The sequence below is a fragment of the Sarcophilus harrisii genome, chromosome 4, assembly GCF_902635505.1.
Source record: "Sarcophilus harrisii chromosome 4, mSarHar1.11, whole genome shotgun sequence".
Classification (NCBI taxonomy): Eukaryota; Metazoa; Chordata; class Mammalia; order Dasyuromorphia; family Dasyuridae; genus Sarcophilus; species Sarcophilus harrisii.
The window spans coordinates 356,374,693-356,398,638 of record NC_045429.1 but is presented as its reverse complement, the minus strand read 5'-3'; the positions used below and the strand labels follow the sequence as shown (position 1 = coordinate 356,398,638).

General features: G+C 33.4%; 1 pseudogene; it reads left to right on the top strand.

Moving 5' to 3' along the window:
- Nucleotides 1-12,623: 12,623 nt before the first annotated feature.
- Nucleotides 12,624-13,632, top strand: LOC111720496 (annotated as a pseudogene).
- Nucleotides 13,633-23,946: the final 10,314 nt, after the last annotated feature.

Sequence of the window (23,946 nt, the reverse complement as noted above, 5' to 3'; positions counted from 1 at the left end):
CTTTGAAAACAGATTCATAAAACCCTAAAGCTTGGATTATACCCTCCACCTTGGAAACAGAGCCCTACTTTAATAAAGAATTAAGAGCTAAATAATGGACTGGGGAAATGAGAAAATAACAGAAAAAAGATTCTGAGCAAAGAAAGTTATTATGGTGACAAGAAAAATCAAAGCACACACTCAGAAGAAGATAACAACAAAGTTAAAGATCCTACATCCAAAAGCCTACAAGAAAAATCAGAATTGGTCTCAGGCCATGGAAGAGTTCAAAAGGGTTTAAAAAATCAAGTAAGAGAAATCATGAAAAAATGGAGAAGAGAAATGAGAATGATACAAAAGGAAATATAAAAATCTAATGAGGATAAAAATGCCTTAAAAAGTGAAATTGGCCAAATGGGAAAGGAGATACGAAAGCTTACTGAGGAAAATAATTGCTTAAAAATTAGAATTAAGCAAATAAAGCTAATGAATTTATGAGAAATCAAGATACAATAAAATAAAACTAAAAAATGAAAAAAAGAAAACAGTATGACAACTGACCTGGAAAATGTACCTAGGAGGATAATTTTAAAATTATTGATCTATCTGAATGCCATAATCAAAAAAGGAGCATAGACATCATTTTTCAAAAATTTATTAAAGAAAATTGTCTTGATATTATAGAACTAGAGAGTAAAATAAAAACAGAAAGAATCCACTGATCACCTCCTGAAAGAGATCCCAAGATGAAAACTTTCAGGAATATCATAGCCAAATTCCCAAACCCTCACATCAAGGAGAAAATATTGCAAGCATCCAGAAAGAAACAATTCAAGTACAGTGGAGCCATAATGAGGATAACACAAGATTTAGCAGCTTCTACATTAAAGGATCAGAGGACTTAGAATATGATATTCCAGAAAGCAGTCAGAGCTCTCTGGATCACCTACCCAGTAAAACTGAATATAATCTTTTAGGGGAAAAGGTGAATATTCAATGAAGTACAGGACTTTCAAGAATTTGTGATGAAAAGGCTAGAGCTGAATAAATTTGATTTTCAAATACAGGATTCAGGAGAAGCATAAGGAGGTAATCAGAAAAAGGAAATCATAAGGGATTTAATAAGGCTTATCTGTTTACATTCATAAACAGATGATATTTGTAACTCATAAGAACTTTCTTATTTTGGAACTTAGAAAGAGTACATATAGACAAAGGGCACAGGTATAAATTGAATATAAAGGGATAATATCTAATAAATAAAATAAATAAAGGGATGAGAGAAGAATGTACTGGGAGAAATGGAAAGGGAGAAGTGAAATGGCACAAATTTTCTGTCATAAAAGAGGTAAGAAAAAGATCTTAAAGCAGATGGGAAAAGGGGGAGGGGAGGAGAAGTAAGTGAACTTTATTCTCATCAGAACTGATTTAAAGAGGCAATAACATACAGATTCAATATAGAACAGAAATCTATCTTACCCTGCACAAAAGTAAGAGGGGAAGGAAATGTGAGAAGGGGAGAGGATGATAGAAGAGAAAGTATATTGTATAAGAGTATATTGTCAGAAGCAAAATACTTTTAAGGATAGGGTGAAAGGAGGAAAAGAGTAGAATAAATGGGGGATATACAGTTAACAATCATAATTGTGAAAATAACTTAGAAGGAAGTTTCTCTGATGAAGGTCTCTTTTCTCAAATGTATAGGGAACTGAGTAAAAAAATAAAAGGCATTCTTCAGTTGATAAATGATCAAAAGATATGAATTATGCCCAAAGGGCTATCAAATTATATATATCCTTTGACCTAACAATACCACTACTAGGCATGAATACCAAAAGAAATTTAATTTAATTTTTTTTCTCACATTAGTTTTTTATTTTTTTAATTTATTTTATTTTTTAATAACTTTTTATTGACAGAACCCATGCCAGGGTAATTTTTTTACATTATCCCTTGCACTCACTTCTGTTCCGATTTTTCCCCTCCCTCCCTCCACCCTCTCCCCAAGATGGCAAGCAGTCCTATACATGTTAAATAGGTTACAGTAGAGCTTGGATATAATATATGTGTGCAGAACCAAACAGTTCTCTTCTTGCTCAGGGAGAATTGGATTTAGAAGGTATAAATAACCCGGGAAGAAGAACAAAAATGCAAGCAGTTTACATTCATTTCCTAGTGTTCTTTCTTTGGGTGTAGCTGCTTCTGTCTATCCTTGATCAACTGGAATTAAGTTAGATCTTCTCTTTGTTGAAGAAATCCATTTCCATCAGAATACATCCTCATACAGTATCGTTGTTGAGGTATATAATGATCTCCTGGTTCTGCTCATTTCGCTCAGCATCAGTTCATGTAAGTCTCGCCAATCCTCTCTGTATTCATCTTGCTGCTCATTTCTTACAGAACAATAATGTTCCATAACATTCATATACCACAATTTACTCAACCATTCTCCAATTGATGGGCATCCATTCATTTTCCAGCTTCTGGCCACTACAAACAGGGCTGCCACAAGCATTTTGGCACATACAGGTCCCTTTCCCTTCTTTAGTATCTCTTTGGGGTATAAGCCCAGTAGAAACACTGCTGGATCAAAGGGTATGCACAGTTTGATAACTTTTTTGGGCATAGTTCCAAATTGCTCTCCAGAATGGCTGGATGTGTTCACAATTCAACCAACAATGTATCAGTGTCCCTGTTTTCCCACATCCCCTCCAACATTCTGCATTATCTTTCCCTGTCATTCTGGCCAATCTGACAAGTATGTAGTGGTATCTCATAGTTGTCTTAATTTCCATTTCTCTGATCAATAGTGATTTGGCACACTCTTTCATATGAGTAGTAATAGTTTTAATTTCATCATCTGAAAATTGTCTGTTCATATCCTTTGACCATTTATCAACTAGAGAATGGCTTGATTTCTTATAAATTAGAGTCAGAAATTTAATTTTGAAAAAAGGAAAAGGACCTATATGTATAAAAATTTTTATAGCAGCTCTTTTCTCTGGGTAAATTGGAAATTGGAGGGGATGCCCCATCAATTGGAGAATGGCTAAATAAATTGTGATATATGATTATGACTGAATGTTATTGTTCTATAAGAAATGATGAGCAGGATGCTCTCAGAAAAACCCAGAAAGTACTCCGTGAATTCAAGCAAAGTAAAATGTTCAGTATAGAAAGTAATAGCAATATTGTGGGATGATCAGCTGTGAATGACTGCTACTCTCTACGGTGATCCAAGACTACTCTGAAGGACTTATGATGAAAAATGCTATCCATACCCAGAGAAAGAACTGATCATGTTTAAATACAGATTAAAGCATACTTTTTTTACTTTATTTTTCTTTAGGGGCTTTTTTGGAGGGGAAAGGGAGATCTATGTTTTTTTTCACAACTTGACTTTTATAGAAATGTTTTGCAAAACTTCATATGTGCCTTCTTAATACAGGAGTGGAGTGGGGGAGAAGGAAGAGAGAGAATCTGGAACTCAAAGTTGTTGTTTTTTTTAAATAATAGCTTTTTATTTTTCAGAACATATGCAAGGATAGTTTTCACCCCTGCAAAATCTTGTGGAAACTCAAAGTTTTGAAAACAAATGTAAAATAATGTTTTAGCTGTATCCAGGAAAAATAAAAAATATATGTTAAATTAAATTTTAAAAAAGACTTAAATGATGATCTACAATGATCCACAATAATTCCAAGGGAATAATGATGAAAAATGCTATCCTTCTTCTTTATGGTTAAGAAAAATAAAATAGTTGTTTCAGAAGCAAGTTGTAGAAATTGGGAACAGAATCCAGAGGTGACAGCAACCATCCAAGATAAAGGCAGGTACAGGGTTGTTAATAAGCCTGACAACTTTATTTTCAGGGAGACTGAGGGAAGGGTCTGAGAGCTACTCTCAAATGTCATACTTTGTTTCTTGACTTCTGTTTTTTCCCATTCCATAGTGAAAAGCTGGACGCTGGAGGAACCAGAAACACTTTTACTTCTCCTTCCCCTGTCCCTCTGATGTCACACTATGGCTGATTATAAAAGTATTGTCTTTCCAAGTGATTTTGTTTTAAGAGATTTCTCAGTATGGGTGTGATGGTGTATTTTAGAGCAGACAGTCATTCAATCCAGTGATAATTCACTTTATTTGAATTCTGACAAGGAGATTAGGGATAGAGTGAGAATATCCAGAAGGAAGCTGATTTAACGTTTTAGACTGGAAATTTAGAAACCAAATTTTAGATTTGTTACTGTGAACTGGATCAGAGATCAAGCTGCACATTTAAGAGGATAGTGTCTCAAGGCCAGAGTCATCCTGAGACATGAGCTGGTCAGCGTGCATCATGTGCTGCTAAGGAAGCAATATGCAAGTAACTTTTGAACACATTTTAGCTGATGTGGGTACCATAAGAAAATTCTGCCCCTAAGAGAGGAGTAAGCTGAAAGAAAGCCTCGAAGGAAGAAGGAGAGGAATTTCCCCACACTAACCAATTGGCAACTCATTGTGTTTTGCTCACCAGTAGCACCTGCTGTATACACGTGTATATTAAGTGATTTATAAGATGTTTTGGCATAAAAGGAGAAAACACGAACAATTATGTAAAATGTAAAAATTTTTGTACAAATGAAACATTTAAAGTTAAAGGAGAAACAATCAAGTGGGAGAAACAAGTTTCTCTGATAATAAAATATATAAGGAACTGATTCAAATATATAAGAACAAGAACTATTCTCCAGTAAATAAATGTTCAGAGAATATGTGAATAGGTAGATTTCAAAGGAAGAAATCTAAACTATCATTTGTAAAAATGCTCCAAAAATCACTAATAATTTTTGTTATTCAGTCATGTTCAACTCTTCATGACCCCATTTGGAGTTTTATTGGCATAAATACTGGAGTAGTTTGGCATTTCCTTCTCTAACTCATTTATAGATGAAGAACTGAGGCAAATAAGGTTAAGTGATTTCCCCAAAGGCACAGCTAATAGGTATCTGAGGCCAAATTTGTACTCATGAAGAGGAGTCTCCTGATTTCAGCCCTGGCACTCTATCCGCTTAAACAGGTAGCAGCTCCAAGAATTGTAAATTAAAGAAACTCTGAGGTTCTTCCTCACAATCATTAGATTGGAGAAAATGACAAAAGTTAGACAAATTATAGAAAAATCTAAAGTAATGTTGGCAGAGCTATCACTTGACCTAACCACTCTGGAAAGTAATTTGGAACTATGCTCCAAAAAAACCAATAATAATAATCACTGCATTGTGTAAAAAATCCTTTGATCTAGTAATATCATTACTAGTATTATGTCCCTTCCCCCAATGATAAAAAAAATTTAGGAAAAGGATCTATATGTACAAAAAATTGGAAAAGAGGGTTTTCATTAATTGGGCAATGACCAAACAAATTATGGTATATTAATGGTATATAGTATATGGTATGATGTGATGAAATGTTAATGTGCCATAAGAAATGATGAAAGGGATCATTTCAGAGAAAACTGAGAAGATATGTATAAATGATATAGTGTAGTAGAACCAGAATAATTTCTAAAAAGACCACTAGGTAGTGCAGAGTATGGAGCCCAACACCTGGAATTAAGAAAACTTTCAAATCAAGCCTCAGATTTTTAGGCAAGTCACTCAGCTTTTGTCTACCTCAGTTTCCTCATCTGCAAAATGAAGAAAATAATAGCATCTGACTCCCAAAGTTATTGTGAGAATAAAATAATATTTGCATTTTGCAAATCTTAAAAGTATTAAATAATACTAACTATTATTATAATCAACTCTCCTGGACTCTTTTTTTCCTCTACACTATCTTGTATGGTGATCTCATCAGCTTTCATGGGTTCAGTTATCAGTTTTGTGCAGATGACCTCCATATCTATATATCTAGCCTTAGCTCTCTCCTGAGTTCCAGTCTTGAGTGTTTTCCAACTGTCTTTGGAACATCTCAAATTAGACATGTTTTAAGTATCTAGGGTAGCACAGGAGTGCAGTGGATAGAGAATTGGGCCTGAAATCTAGAAGAGTTATCTTTATGAGTTTAAATCTGGCCCCCAGATACCTGGACAAGTCACTTATCCCAGCCTCAAAGCTGGAGAAAGAAATGGCCAAACAGTATATCTTTGCTATATTCTGCCCTGATCGAACAAAATATGGATTATTGTGTTCCATAAAACATATTTTATTTTATTGAGGAATATGTTTATTTATTTTTATTTAATTATTTAGCTTTAATTTCATTTTGCTTATTTTCAGTAGGGAAGTAACCCTAGGCATTAAATGAATCTTCTATATGGGAATCTGTTGAAGAAGAAGTAAAGCTGATTGACAGCTATATGACCCACGAGAATAACTTTTGACTAGATGTCAGACTGCAGTCTAACACATATTACTGAGTTGCACAAATCTCAAATTACTTGTTTTTTAACTTTTTAAATTTTTTAAAGATTCATTTTAAATTAAAAAAAGAACATTTCCATGTATACAGCAGAACATAAAAGGATTCAGTAAAATAAAAAAATTTCTGTTTAATGAAAATCTATGTAACAAATCCTACACATTATTTTCAAAGCATTGTTATATGCCCAGAAGAACATGAGGGAAGATTAAAAATATGTAATGATAAATTTACATTTCAAGAAAGCACATATGATATTATATTCATGACTGTCCACCCTTTCTTTTTTTCCTTGTAGGTTATTCTTTTGTTCTCTGCTGTTGCATTTTTTGTTTTATTGTTTTTTTCACCTTTTATCCCCAAGCAGGCCTATTTAAGCACATATATATATTTATATGTACATACATACACATACACATATTACATATATCTATATACATCATACATCTAAACAGACATATATGCATATATACATACATACATCAACATGCATCTAAAACAATACAATTTTAAAATTTGAGATCAATGATTACTAGCCCTACTTTTTTCCTAATAAATTCTACTCCTGACCCTTGTTATTGTGTTTGTATCAATCTCTTATTTCCTTTCTCTGCTAACTCTTCTACTTTAGTAGAATTGCTTTGCTATTACTAACTTCCCCTCACCCTTTCCTTCCCTCTATCCATTCCCCTTAGTCTACACATTTTCTCTCATTCCTTTAATCTAAACACCCTTCTGTATCCTCACTCTTCCCCCTTATTTCTTTATAGGTTTTGGAGGGTGCAATGCCATTCTTGGCTTTTTTTTTTTTTTTTTTTACTTCACTGTTCTCCTCTGAAGAAGAACCCTGGTTTTCCCTATGGATCCTCTAGCTTCCCTTCAGCTCTCCCCTCTGACCTGCGACCCCAAACCAAGTGCCTTTCCTTCATCCTCCTTCAAGTGCCTGCAACCAGCAGCATCCCTGCCTCCCTGCCTCTGCACTCACTAGGTGTGCGGGTTCCTTCTTACCTAGGGCCCTATCTGCAGCACAGTTGGGTCAGACATTCCTGATCATCAGAGGTTCCCTGATATTGCCAACTCAGAACCTTGACTCTCCATGCTATTCAGTAGGAGAAAGTTCCTATGGTTCTAGCTGAGATTACAGCCAAATCCAGCCAGAACCAGGGCTTCCTGCTTGCTTTTTCTGTAAAGCTTGGCCGGAGTATTTACATTTCATACTGGTAAAAATACCTGAATATTTCTTCCAATCTTCTTGGGTTTTTCCAGGAGGGGCAATCCCTGTTCTACCCCAGGATTTTTTGTTTTTCACTCGTTTGTGTTCACTCAGAGGCACAATTTTGCATCGAAAATCTGGAGAGCTTGGAATTTTCTGACCTGCTGCACAATCTTCCACACACCCTACCCCATTCTATCACAATCATATACCACTGATTATTTAATCATTCCTTAGTTGAAAAGCATCTATCTTTTTAGTCAGTCTAATAAGTATAAGATGATATCTCAAAGTTATTTTAATTTGCATTTCTCTAATCAGTAATGATTTAGAGCATTTTCTCATATAATTATATACAGTCTTGATTTCTTTAAGAAATTATTCTTATCACTTGACCATTCATCAGTTAGGGTATGACTTGTATTTGTATAAATTTGACAAAGTTCTCCATATATCTAAGAAACAAGATCCCATCTGAGAGATTGTTTATGAAAGTTCATACACACACACACACACACACACACAATTTTCTATTTTCCTCCTAATCTTGGCTACATTGATTCTATTTAGAAAGAACTTTTTAATTTAAAATAATCAAAATTATCCATTTTATGGTGCAACAATGTTCTCTATCTATTGTTTCTTCACATATTATTCTCCTTTCTATGAGCCTGATAAGTAACGTGTTTCATGCTCTACTTTTCTTATAATATCTCCCTTTATATCTCAAGAATCCATTCTGACCTTGTCAAATGATTCAATATATTGATCTATGCCCAATTCCTAAGATTGTTTTCTAGTTTTCCCAACAATTTTTTATTAAAGAATTCTTATTCCCCAAACTTAAATCTTTGTTTGCTAAACACAAAGTTACTATAGTACTTTACTAGTATATGTTGAATATCCTTCTGTGTCTCATTAATTCATCTCTCCACTTCGTAGTCAATACCAGAAAGTTCTATTGTTTCCATTTTATAGGTAAATTCATTCCATTCACATTCTAAATTATAATTATATGTCATGTATTGCTCTCCACCCTATTTTTCCTCACTATCCTTCTCACCCCATTTATTCTATACCTCCTCATATGTCTAATTTACTTCTGCTTGCTACTCTGCCCTAGATTCCTTAATCTATCCAACCCTCTAAAAGTTCTTCCTTTATCCTTTCCACTCACCCTCTCACTTTAAGCTTGTTATAATCCACCCTCTAAGATTCCTTCCTATATCCTCTTTCCCAACCTTCTACCTTAATCTACCCATTTTACTAAGAGTTTCTTCTATATTTCTTCCCTCCCTTCTAATTCTTAATCTACATGCCCTTCTAAAAGCTATTCCTTTATCCTATCCTGTCATTCACTTCTTTCTAAACTTAAAAGTTTTTTATATCCTTAAAGATATAACCTATGTTCCTTCCCTAACCCATTTCCCATAAGATTAAGGTTCCAGCAATACCTACCCTCCCCACCACTTCCTTCTTCTATATCAATTCTTCATGCCTCATTTGAATTAGATAATTACACTTTTATCTCTATGCAATTCTATTTTTTTAAGAATCACTCCATCATATAAAACTCAGTCCAAGCCTTTCTTTCAAATTATACAAATAATGATGATAGTTATGAATACTGATAACATATTCACATATAAGAAGTAAACAATTTGAGTTCCTTATAATTGGTCTTTGATGCTTAGTTTATATTTTTCCTGGATCTTATATGTCAATTTTTCCATTAACTTCTGCTGTTTTTGTCATAAATACCTGAAAATCTTTCAGTTCAATAAATTTCTATTTTTTTCATTCATGATTATATTTAACTTTGCTGAGTAAATTAACCTTGGTCATAATCCTAGCTCTTTTGTTCTTTGAAATATAATGTTCTAAGACCTACAGTTCTTCAACCTGTTAGTTCTTATGTAATTCTTATTGTAGCTCCATGATATTTAAGTTATTTTTTTCTTGTTGCTTATATTTTCTCTTCAACCTTGGCACTTTGAAAGTTGGCTATGATATGCCTATACATTATCCTCCTGGAGTCACTTTCAGGTGGTAATCAGAGTATTTTTTCTATTTCTGCTTTGCCTTCTATTCAATATTTCAGGGCTATTTTCCTTAATAATTTCTCATAATTTTTTTTTTTTTTTTTTTTTTTTTTTTTTTTTGCTGAGGCAATCTGAACTCAGATCTTCCTGATTTCAGGGCTAGTGCTCTATCCACTACACCAACTAGCTGCCCCTTAGTCTGACTAGTCTTTTATTGTCTCTCTTCAATCTGTTCTCTAGATTAGTTGTTTTTCTCATGAAATGTTTCATATTCTCTTCTATTTTTTCATTCTTCTGAGTTTGTTTTATTCTTTTTTCTTGGTGTCATTAGCTTCCTTAATTTTTTCTTTAAGGTTTTTCTCTATTTCCAATTGGTTAATTTTCTTTTCATTTTTTTCTTTTTTTTTTTTTTTTTGCTGTCATAGATAACATGCTAATTGTTTTTGCTGAGGCAGTTGGGGCTAAGTGACTTGTCCAGGGTCATACAGCTAGGAAGTGTTAATTACGTGTTTGAGGCCAGTGTGCTACCTAGCTGCTCCTCACAATTTTCTTCATTTTTTTGGGTTGCCTTTGATTTTTTCCCCTTAACTTTTCTTTGATCTTCCTTATTCTATTTTTAAAGTTCTTCTAAAAACTTTTTGGACTTGTGACTATTTTATGTTTTTCACTGAAAAGGGAGGTTTTTCAACTATCTTTCTCCAAATATGAACCTAAATTTTTTGTCTCCATAGTAGCTATCTATAGTTCTCTCTCTTTTGCTTACTCATTTTTATTTTGGTTTTTAGCTGCTATTATTATAATTAAGTTCTTGTCTAAAGATGTAGAGAATGAAGCCCTAACCTTCAGGTCCTTCTAACTGTTATTTTCTGAGCTCTATCTTGGGGCCAACCTTGAGTACTCCTCTCTACTCCTAGCCCATGACTAAGGCCCCCAACATTTGCCCTCCAAATATTCTTGCCCCCTGCTGTCCCTTTGGTGACTACAACTTCAACTGTCTTCTTTGCCTTGGATCCAAAACCAGGGACTATGCAAGTCCCTACAGCCAACAGGTATTTCCTCTTCCGCACTCACTGTGTGCTAGCTACTTCTCACCCAAACTGCAGCAAAAGACCAACTCTAATAAGCACAGCTGCTTAGCATCCCTCAAGAGTGACAGGTCTTTCAATTTTCTCCTATTCAGGACTCTCATAGGTCTTTCTGTCTTCTATGCACTTGTTTACAGTTCTCTTCCAGGAGGCTCTGCAGTGTTACCGGGCTTTTCACAATTAGCATGTTATCTATGAACAAGAAGTAAACCGTTCATAAAATCTCTCTTTTACTTGAGCTCTGCATTGTATTTCCTCTGTTAGCACCAGTCCTGAAGCCAGGAAGATCAGAGTTCAAATCCAGCCTCAAACACTTATTAGTTGTGTGACTAAGCAAATCATTTAACTTTTATCTGCCTCAGTTTCTTAATCTGTAAAATGGAAATAATAATCTCCCAGGGTTATTATGAGGAACAAATTAGATAATATTTATAAATCATTTTGCAAATCCTAAAGTACTCTATGAATACTATTATTATTATTCATGAACTATCAAACATTCTGATATATGCCTTAATTGATATTAATGATCATTCAATAATCATTGAACAAACTTATAATTGTTATATCATTCAAGTAATCTTAAATGTACTTTTTGTACATTTTTTTTTATGTAAGGATGAAAAACTCTTGTTGAAAAAGACCCTTTAAGGCAGCACTTTTCTCAACCAAATCAAATGCTTTTTCATAATCAACGAAGGCAGTAAAATCTTGTATTCGCTACATTTTTTAGTCAATTGCATGATAATAAAGATGTGGTCCATTGTAGAATATTCATTATAAAAGTTTACCTGTCAAAATGGACAACTTTGATTACATTAAATTTAAAAGTTTTCACAAACAAAACCAACAGAAACAAAAATAACATCATTTCTAAAATACAAAAAGAACTGTGTCAAATTTATAAGAATTCAAGTCATTCCTCAATTGATAAATGGCCAGAAGATATGAACAGACAATTTTCAAATGACAAAATTGAAGTCATTTATAGTTATATGAAAAAATGCTCTAAATCACTCTTGATAAAGAAATGCAAATTAAAACAGCTCTGAAGTACCACCTCACATCTCTCAGGCTGGCTAGGATGACGGGAAAAGATGATAAATGTTGGGGGGATGTGGGAAAACTGGGACACTACTGCATTGTTGGTGGAATTGTGAACTGATCCAACCATTCTGGAGAGCAACTTGGAATTATGCCCAAAGGGCAAAAACTGTACATACCCTTTGATCCAGCAGTGTTTCAACTAGGCTGTATCCCAAAGAGATCTTAAAGGAAGGAAAGGGATCCACAGATGTAAAAATATTTGTAGCAGCCCTTTTTGTGGTACCAAAGAATTGGAAAATGAATGGATACCCATCAATGGAGGAATAGCTGAACAAGTTGTGGTATATGAAGGTAATGGAATTTTATTGTTCTATAAAAAATGATGGACAAGCTTATTTTAGAAAGGCCTGGAAAGATTTATATGAACTGATGTGAAACAAAACAGGCAGAACCACGAATACATTGTACACAATGACAACAAGAATGTGTGATGATCAACTATGAAAGACTTGGTTCTTCTCAGTAGTAGTTCAGTGGTCCAAATTTTGGACTTTGGACAGAAAATACTGTCTGCATCTAAAGAAAGGACTAGGGAGACTGAATGTAAATCACCACATGCTATGTTAACTTTTTTTTTCTGCCTTTTTTTTTATCTCTATGGTTTCTTTTCCTGTTTGCTCTGATTTTTTCTCTCCCAAAATGATTTATAAAACAATGTGTATTAAAAATAAATAAATTTATTAGAAAAAAATAAAAGTTTACCTGTTTCCTATTAATATAATCATTAAAAAAACTCATGAGGAGAACTGGGTGACATTTCCAGTCCATAGGCTCATTTCTGCCTGAACTCCGTGAATATTGACCACCTCACTGACTTCTAACACTAGCAAGAAGTTTATTTTCAATTTGTTAAACAAGAATATAGCCAACATTGCACCTTCTGCCAATTCATACTATTTTGTCAAAGAAAGGACTAGAAAAAAATTTTGATGATCCAAAAAATTGGAAAAATAAATCAGGCACTGCACATACTTTGGAACAGTGAAGCTACAAGAGTAAGGAAGATTTACATAAATTTTGGTATGTCCCACTGAAAGAAATATACTAATATTAAAAACTAATAATAAATATACTAATGATAAAAAACACATTAGAGCTGGAGGTCAAAGGACAGAGATTGCCAATGCCAAATCCAAAACACTGAGAAAAATTGTCATGAATGTTTAAATAAACATGTTCAAGAAAGAGGCTTTTGAGACTTCTTCAGACAGACCAAGAAAGGCTAAGACCAGGTGCCTAGGAAAAAAAACATATTTGGATATATTATCTGGCACAACAAGAAGTGGTACCAAAGAAAAAAGCACTTTGCATATGCCTTTTGTGGAATAGTTTGTCAGAAGCTTGAAAAGCTTTACCATTAGTGGTAAAGTGGAGAAGAAAAATTTAAAGAGAAAGAAAGAGAAATTGCTTCAAATTTTCCACATGTCTGTTGAAGCTCAACACTGAATCCCAACCAAGGATATAGTGAATTCTTTCTTTTCTTAGTTCTATTTCACCCTAGTAAAGTCAAACTTTTTCATTTAAGTTGTAACTGAAGGCTGGCTAGAAAATATGTAAATATAAACTCATGGTAATTGCTTTATTTAAAAAAAAAGAAAAAAAGTATCTCAACCTTATAAGGTTTGAATATTCCTTCCTAATTCTGACATATGGCTGTGCTCTTCAATGTTCATGACTAAATCTTAAATTGTATTCTAATTTCTAAGTGCTTCTTAATTTCGTCCTGCTATGTAACCCTAAGCAAGTCACTTCACCCAGCCTCAGTTTTTTCATTTGTCAAATGACCTAGAGAAAGAAATGACAAACCATTCCAGTATCTTTGCCACAAAAACCCTAAATCATTATTTCCAAATTAGTTTAGGAACAGTATCAATCACAAAGTTTTAAATGGGATCATGAAATTAGACATGAATGAAAATGATAAAAAAACAACTACTATTTAGTTTTGCAAGAAGGAAGTACAGATATAGGCAACAAGTTTGACTAGTCGATTAATATCAATCCTACCAATCACTTGAAAATCAGTGTAGTGATCAAAGCTGAAAACAGTTTAATGAAAGGAAAATACTTAGAAATAGTAGATATTTAAACAATATAAAATGCTCATAGGAGCTGATGCTTTACAAGGAAGGAAAAAAACCCCAAAAAACCCAACCATTTATTTTAAGTTTTATGACCAATTACATAAAGCTTTAAATTTTTAAGCTTTAAAAAGCTTTAAAATTTAAGTATAAATTGAAGTATGCAAAAATGTATAAATATTATAGAAGAGATGTTCACTTTTGTTCAGGAGTATACTAAAGCTGTGAAACAAAAGGGATCCCAGGAAAGACCTTTTTTGTTTTTGTTTTTGTTTTATTTTCAGAACTGGCTTCAAGACCATTTCCTTGAAACCTTGAAACCATTTTCCCAGTTTTCCTCCTTGTGCATATTCTTGCTTAGAAAGTCACATGTGTTGAAAGGTACCACATGTGAAATCAGGAGAAAGAAACATGTAAAAAAAAACAAAACCAAAAGTTACTAGCTAATTGCTTTTTTTTTTTTTCAAATCCTGTTTCCAGCTTTTAAAACCTCATAGTTGATACTGTCCTTAAACTAACTTGGAAATGACCAACCACTAGTAAGAAAAATAATGTTGTTTTTCAGTTAGGTCTGGCTCTTCATGATCCTTTTTGGAGTTTTATTACCAAAGATACCAAAAGTGCTTTACCATTTCCTTATCCAGTTCATTTAACAGATAAGGAAATTGAGGCAAGTAAAGTAATTGCCCTGGGTCACACAGCTAAAAGACATCTGAGGTCATCATGAAGATTAATTTCTCTGACTCCAAATCTGTCACTCTGTGAACTACCCAGCTGCTCTAAGGAAAATATGGTGTAGGGTAAAAGGAAACAATTTAAATCTATTTTCTCCCATGTTTTTACTCTAGGCTAGTCAGATAGAGGTAATCACTTAAATTGCTTTTCTTCATTTCAGGCTACAGAGATTGCTAAAGACTTCCATAGGGGCCCATATTCTGTCATATTAATTAAGGATACATATACTTAAGTAAGTATGATCAATGGCTTGGTATCAACCTAGAGACACAAAGTAGGTAGGATTCTGGGACTAAATGTTCATATTTACATTTATTAGAATCTAAATTACAGGAGAATTGAGAAAAAATTTTAAATGCTGTGACACATAAAATTGCTAAAATCCTTAAACATCAAGAAAATTAAATGAATTATTAGAAATCAGAGAAGTCATTAAATATAAAATTTGCAAAAGTGGATGTCAGAAGTACATGAAATTGCCAAACTGCACAATCAGACCTAAAGAAATGAATGAATGGCAGAAAAAGATCTAAGAAAAATGGTAAGATGAAGGAATCTAGTTTACATCATTAAAAAATAGCTAGGATACTGGAGTATATTATCAGGGATATGACATGTAATGATTAGAACATTAATAGAGAAGCATATCCAATTTGATATTAGATTATCAACCGATAGATTGATAAAGACAGGAACAGAATTGTTTAAAAAGAAAGGAAAAGGATTGAAATAGAAGCCAGAGATAATTAGTATGAACAAGAAGAGTTTAAAGAATGATTTTACATCTCTTCCAGAAGATAATGAGCAAAGAGCTTTGGGTTTTTTTTTTTTTTTTTAAGATATAGCCTCTAATGAAGTAGAACTTGAGCAAGCAAAACATTTAAATGTAAGAAAGATTTAAATGTTGCATATAATTAATCTAACAAACTATTAACAGATTGTGTGATTTCTGTATCCTTTAAAAGGGTAGATTTTAAACTAGTCTGTTGCATGCTTTGTGTATTATGGTCACATCTTAAAGTTGCCTGTGCCAACTCTAATCTGAAAAGAATCTATTTTTTAAAATCCCTTGATGGATGTGTACAAGTCTTTTAAAGATTTTTTGATAGGAAGATAAACATAATATTTTCTCAATTACCTTTTTTCAATGAGATCTTCCTCTCCACTCCACTCCCCCCAAGACTTTTGAGTGTCTTTCCCTCCAGATACTTTGTGAATCAATACACCAATAGTCAGTAAGTCAATCAATATTTTAAGCATCTCCTCCCATGCTAACCTTCACAATTATGTCACCTCCAATACAGTACACTCATCGTCCAATCTAACTGCTTTCCCCGTCTTTGTTCTCATTGGTGCAATTTCTATTTCCTCTATACACCTATCTAGAACTGTGCCTTTGAGGGTTTTTTAAAGCATTTATTAAGTGCTTACTATGTTCTAGGCACTGTGCTAAACATTTTACAAATATTACCTTTTAATCCTTATGACAATCCCCAAGAGGCTTTTTATAATTACCCTCATTTTAAAGTTGAGAAAATTGACACAGAGATTAAGTTGCTTGCCCAGGGTCACAGAATTAGTAAATGTCTGAGCTGGGTTTAATTCCAGGTCTTCCTGGTTTCAGACCTAAGGCTCTATTCATTGAGCCACATTGTTGCTTTGCTCCACGTTACATACTCCCTCAAACTGGATTTTCATTGGCCAGTCCCCCTTTATATATACTTTGGGACCTTTGAATTCCAAATTGGTTGAGAGAGATAAAAATCACAGAATCTGAATATTTGCCTATATATTAAAATTTGGTTAATAAGGGGGACGTGGGAGAATCTTATCTTTTTTTTTAAGTGTCCATGGAGAAAATTTTGTTATAAAATTCTGAAGATTTTTTCCATTTTTATTATTTGCTACCCTCTTCCCATTTTCATTCTTAAATGCACATAGGATAACTTGCCTTAGTTGAATATCTTGCTAAGCTTATCCTATATTGCTTTTCTGCTTTATATTAATACTGCTCACCATCATTTATCAACTTAGTCATAAATTTTGACAAATGAAATTATATTCTAAATTTGGCTTTTGGTGTTTTTTGACCACCATCTCTTCTTGGCAAGTGAGTTGTTGATTAACAAGTGTTTTAAGGCTCTTTTTATCTTCTTGCTATGACAACCAATTTACATCAGTTAAACTTCTGTATAAAATTTATTATATCAGTCATTTCTACTATTACCTTTTATTATCAGTAGTCTAGATAACTCATTATTGAGTTGTTCGAGGTATGTGCCATATCTTTTTCTCATTTTTATTATTCCATCTAGTTTTTTTGTTTGTTTTTTACTAATTCCGATTCTTTAATTCTGACAAGTTGGTGGGTTGGTTGTACATATTTAACTCACCCAGTAATTGTAGAGGGCCAATATTGAATAAGTGCATGAACAGCAAGAGTCTGGTCCAGCTCATACTTAGGAACTCTGTTAGGGCAAACTATTCAAACTATATGGGCTCACTATCTCCCTAACAATTGTAAAGATATACTAGGTAAATTCAGGATAATATTGATGGAGAAGGCATGGGGCAGGAACAAGGCATTTTAACTATACAATGAATCAAAGATATATTTGGTAAAATTAGGACAGGAACAAAGCATTCTTTACTATACAATGAATCAAAGACATACTTGAGGTAAATACATTAGTATGACAATTTCTGCTAGTTATTGATAAATATCACAACTATTTACAATTTTGTTGATGCTGATAAGCTTCATAACTATGCTATTTACAATTCTGTGTTGATAAGCATCTTGGTATTGACAGTTAAGGTGGATATAGAAATGCTCTGGAAGCAATTTTGAAACACTAATTTAAAAGGTATATAAACACTAATACTCAGATTAATAAACGGAGACTGCAAAGCATTATCTTCTACCTGGCCTCAGATACTCATTCACACTCTCAATATTTCACTGGAGGTGAGCTCCAACAAGTAATAACTTCGCTGCAGAATGGAAAAAAATGCTGAATGTTGAGTCAGAAGACTTGGTTTCTAATCCTGTTTTTAGTACTTACTACCTCTGTGACTGAGCAATTTATATAATCTCTCTGGACTTCATCTTTAATTGAGAGTATTGTGTTAGACAGCTTCTAAAGTTCTAGCTCTACTCTTCTACCAATAAAAAATCTTTCATTGTCTGCTAAAATGCAATACTTTCCATTTTTTTGTGATGGCATTGTGATATGCTCACCATAGCTAGTACTTGCCAGTTCTTTTCTCAATGAAATTGTTCATGATATAAATTCACATGTTTTCTGTACTGTCAACAAGTCATTGCCTTTGCATAATCCTTCCTGACCCAAGCTTTCCATTGTATTCCTCAACTATTCCCAATTTTTCACTGACATCATCAAGTATCAAGGTGTATGTTGACTTAATTTGTGGGTTATTAGTGTGTTCTTTGTAAAATGTGTTTACATCTTTATCCTCTACAACTAACTTTGGTGCATAAATTGCAATGTTTTTCATGGTCATCTTTTTGCAAACACTATAATACTAAAGTATTATAATAAAAATAAGCACTATATATATGTGTATATATACATACATATATACATATGCACACACATATAAAACTATAATACCATAAGCACTATAATACCAAATGGTTAAATTTTACAAAATAATTCTTATTGTCTCTGGTATAAAACCAATTCCTCCAATAACTTTTTTTTTTGGTGGGACTTTTTGGTTGTTTTGTTTTTTGTTTTTTGCTTTTCCAAAAAGCCCCAGTGTACCAGCCTTCCAATTAGTTGCAACTCCGTTTTTTCCTTCAAGCTTCAATTATACCAAAAATGTAAAGATGAACATGATTCAGCTCCTTCAAGAGTACAGCCATTCACTGGTCATATATAGGACAAGGATCTCACATTTAAAATTCCAGCTTCTAAAGTTTATAGACATCTAAAAATTGCTCAATTATAAGCATTCTCTTTTTCCACTACATTTCTGCTCTGCCAATGTTTGTAGATGATGTTTATTCATTCATATATACATTCAATCTGTCACTGAGGAATCTCTGCAGAAGACTGAGGACCATTTTGTTTTTTTATTTTATGGGTTGCCAGGGTCAAAGAATTCATCACCTGAATTTCCAAGGCAGCCCCTGTAAATAAAGCTAGCCTTCACAGTCCTTCCAACCTTATTTCACCAAAAACAAGATTTTACATCACCTGGTATTTTCCAGCAACAAAACATTTTCCTCACATATTAATTATTCAATTATACCCTGATTACATGCCTACGCAGGAGATGGGGCAGGCTAATTTCCATTCTGTATGACCACTTCTGGTAACTCTACATTTATGGGAAGACTGTCCCCTAACCCTCACTGACTTTTTTAGTTTAAGAAGTGATAAGCTAGTCATGATGACTCAGATGTAATAACAAGTGATAAATAAGGGAAATTGATCCTAGGTTTTATTGAGCTCAAAATCATTCTGATACAGAAGGGGAACTGGGGCAGTATTATTATGGGGATGCTCTTATGGCTTCTCTTCCACCTTCCACTCTGGCTCTTAAATCTGATTTTCCCTGAGTATGGACCACAACATAATATTTCCACTCTTTCTGTTCCTCTCTTTCTTGCTTGCATTTTTGTTTTTTCTTCTCAGGTTATTTTTACCTTCTTTCTAAATTCGATCTTTCTTGTGCAGCAAGATAACTGTTTAAATATGTATACCCATATCGTATTTAACATATACTTTAACATATTTAACATGTATGGAACTACGGGGGGGGGAGGGGAATGGAGAGAAGGAGGGGAAAAGTTGAAACAGAAGTTTTTGCAAGGATCAATATTGAAATATTACCTATGCATATGTTTTGTATATAAAAAGCTATAATTAAAAACACTGATTTAAAAAAAAATCTATTTTCCCTGTTAAACCTTGTCTCTTCTCTAATCCTTTATCCACTACATTCCTTCATTTTTAACACTAATTGCCTTATCTAAGAGGAAGTATGCTCCAGTGAAAAATAAGTTAGATTTACAGTTAAAGGACCCAGGTCCACCTAGCGAGCTACATCACTTAACCCCATAGGGTAACCTTGAACAAGTTATTTCCTTTCTGCACCTATATTTCTTTTTATGTAAAAGGAAAAAATGGATGCCTGAAAGGAAGGCAAACTGCCCGGCTCCCAAATGTTTATTCCAGTAAAGCCCTGAACTTTATGCCAGTCCAAATAATCAAGAAATCCAGTCAGGAACTACCATGACTTCTTATATCCCAAAACTGCACAGAAAAAAAGCCCAAGATCACTGCCCAACTAGAGTCATCTCAGGACAGCCTCCCAGGGAGGCCAGAGAAGCTCTGAATAAAGAGGCAGCAAAAGCAGAGGGCTCCTTCAGGGAGGTCAGAAAGCCCCAGAATGAAGGCCTTAGAGGCTCAGAGAGCAAGAGCCTGGTGGCAGCAACCAGCAAGGCAAGGGGACACTGCAGCTAGCACTCTGGAGACCCATCTCGGAGATGTCAAAGAAGATCTTGAAGATCCAGTGTTCTGCATTTCAAAAACCAAGTATACTGACCAGTATACAAAAATTATCACAAATCTAAAGAGTCCCCCCCAAAGAGAATGACAACTCTGTAATAAAGATCCAGAAGAAAAAAATAGATTTTCCACAAGGATTATATGAACATTTAGAAGAAATGAAACACTGAATAAGGAAAAATGAAATCAAAGCTCTGGAGAAAAAAAATTGAAAGGAGAATAGGTTAGAAGAGAGAATAATAAGCCTTACCCAAGAAATGAACTCCCTAAAAACAAGAATAGACCAAAGAGGAATCAATTGTACCATGAGACAGCAAGAAATACTAGAATATTAAAATGTTTAAAACAAAAGTATGATAGCCAAGATGAAAAATAAATGACCTAGAAAGTGGGCGAAAGAGAGAGAATTTAAGAATTGTTGAACTTAGAGGACTGAAGATCAAACACTACACTCACCTCTTACCAAAGAGGCATTGCAGTCACATATATTTTTGGATGTAGGCTCTAGAAATTTGTTTTGCTGGACTGCATATATTTGTTGTAAAGTTTTTAGTTTTGTTTTTTTAATTGTTCAAATGGTGGAGGAGTAATGGGTAGAAAATTAATGCCTATAAAAAGAAATATTTTTTTGGATTAGGTAAAAAAAATTAACATTTTAATAAAAACTTAAGTTAAAAAAAACTTTTTACTAAAATTTACATTTTAGTAAAAACTGTACTTCAAGACATAAATGAAAACTTCCTGGATCCATTAGAACCAGTGGACAAAGCAACACAATTGACCAACTACTTCTTGAAGCTACAAAAGAAATACAAGATATGTCATAGACAAGATAGAAATACTAAAAACATGCAGAAAGAAGTAGTTCAAGTACCAAGTGATTAAAGGCAATTATTTAAAACCTGGAAATCTCTACAATAAAAGAGGAGACTTTGGAATACAATATTCCAAAAACCAAAAGAAATAGATTTATAACCAAAAATAATTTCAAAAAGCTCAACACAATACTAAAGAGGAAAAAATGGACAATTTAAAATTATAAGATTTAAATTTTAAGCATTTCTGAAGAAAATAAGTAGAAACTCTGAAATGCAGAAATGAGTCCAGAGAAACATAGAAAGGAAAACTTAATTTTTAAAATTAGAAAGAGCTGTAGGATGATGCAGAGCTAACAGTGCAAGAAAAGTATCCCTACAGAAATTTAATGTCTTCAAAGGGTTTTAAGGGAGTTAAAATAAGAAAAACAAAGGCAGTCAGAGTGAATCAGATCTGTTTTGAGAGCTTAAAGGAAAGAAATGAGAATAAAACAAATCTAGAAAAGGCAAAACGAATACAGAAAGGAGGAAGAAAGGGATAGAACTTCCTATTTTGCATGTTTGAAAGGCAAGGGAATATACAAACATGGAGGAAGAAGTGGATGAACTGTGTATCATCTCTCATTTTTATATTAAATGGAAAAAAGGAGGGTGAAAAACATAGTTTGGTATAGAAATATATATATAGAAATACATCAAATTCAACAAGGTAAAAAGTAGGGCTAGAAGAGTGGTTAATACTGTTTTAAGAGCAACTAATTCATTTTGACTATTGTACACAATTTAAAAAATAAAAGACATATGGGGAAAAAATGCTACCTGCAAAGAAAATACTCACAAATAGAATGTGCAGAAAAAATTTACATATATGTACACACACACACACACACACACACACATACACGAATATCTATTTGTGCCCAGCCATCTTTAGGGCAGTGGGAGTTTAAGAGGGAAAAAAAATCTCATATACCTTATACCTGGGAGGGAATAGCTATAAAAAAAACAAACTTCTAGCTTTAAAAGGGAAAGTAAAAAGTGAGGGGATTGGGGGAGGGAACGAAGAACTAGAATCAAAGGAATACTTTAAATTGCCTCCTAAACAATTGTAGGATGGATCAACAAATTGTGACATATGAACCTACAGGAATATTATTGTATTGTAAGAAATAATAAAAAGAAGCAATTCAGAATTCAGAAAATCCTGGGTAGTATGAACTGATAGAGTGAACCAGGAAACCAATTTATTTTATTTTTCCAAATACATGTAGTTTTCAACATTCATTTTTAAGATTGTGTCCCAAATTTTTCTCCTCTCCAAGACAGCAATCTGATATAGATTGAACAAATGCAATTCTTTTAAACATATTTCCATATTTGTTATGTTTTGCAAAAAAAATCAGACCAAAAGTGAAAAACCCTGAAAAAGAAAAAGCAAATAAAAGATGAAATACTATGCTTCAATTTAAAACTCTCTGGATGCAGATCCCAAGTCTATTGGAATTGCCTTGAAACACTATATTAAGAACCAAGTCCATCATATTTGATCATCACATGTTACTGTGTACAATGTTTTCTTGGTTCTGCTCACTTCACTTAGCATCAGTTCATGTAAGTCTTTCCAGGCTTTTCTGAAATTAGCCTGTTTATTATTTCTTACAGAATAATAATATTCCATTACCTTCATAACTTATTTAGCCATTCCCCAATTGGTGGCCATCCACTCAATTTTCAGTTCCTTGCCACTACAAAAAATTTTTGCATATATGGATCCTTTTCCTTCTTTTATGATCTCTTTGGGATAAACTCAATAGCAAATCTGATGGATCAAAGATAGGCATAGTTTTATAGTTCTGTGCTAAACTGAGAGATATGAAATGGTACTTTAGAGTTATCTTAATTTGCATTTTTCTAATCAATAGAAATTTAGAGCATTTTTTATATAACTAGCAATGGCTTTAATTTCATCTGAAAATTATCTGTTCATATCCTTTGACTAATCAACTGGGAAATGACTTGTATTCTTATAAATTTGAGCCAGTTCTCCATATATTTTGAGGTCTTTATCAGAAATACTGGCTGTAAAAATTGTTTCCCAGCTTTCCGTTTCCCTTTTAATTTTGGCTAGGAAACCAATTTATACCAGGATATATTATAAAGAAAAATTCTGAAAAACTCAAAAAATCCCTGTCTTCAGAGGACTTATAGATGAAATTTGCTATCTATCTCCTGATAGAGAGGGGTTGAACACAAAGTGCAGAAATAAATACTTTAAGATCAAGTCATTGTGTGAACTCATTTTGCTTGACTATACTTGTTTCAAGAATTTTGTAGTCTTCTTGTTAATAAAGGATGAGGAAGAGGTTAGCATTAATAATGCATTAAAAAGAGAGCCATTAAAACTTTTTTTTTTTTTAATGAATGCACAAGAGAGGAAGAATTGACAAGGACAATTTTGCAGTTAATTTATTTTACGCTTAAAAGGACAAGCAGTGTACATGGAGATTTAGGATTTCAGAGACTCCTTTTCACAATCTGCTATGTGTATGTAGTGTTCCAGGTTAGAGTATAAAAATAAATAAAACGAAGAGGTTAGTCTAATGGCCTCTGAAATCTCTTGAAACAGCTAAAATGGAATAGACTACCTCCCTTACTTTCTTTTAAGTCATGGGTCTCCTTCTCTGAGGGTCTTATCAAATAGCCGGCATTTGATAACATACTAGTTACTTCTCACTAAATGAGCTGGATTAGGACTGTTATGATTGTTTAAAAATATTGATCCTGACAACTTTATTTTCTATTGAGGGATTTTCTTAACTAAGAACACTAATAATTCATTCAAGTACAAGAATGCAGGAATATTTATACTTGATTCTCATTCATTATGAAGTGAAGACTGATCAAAGAAAAACAAAAGGCCAAGCTAGGCCTAGAAGAGTTAGACATACCA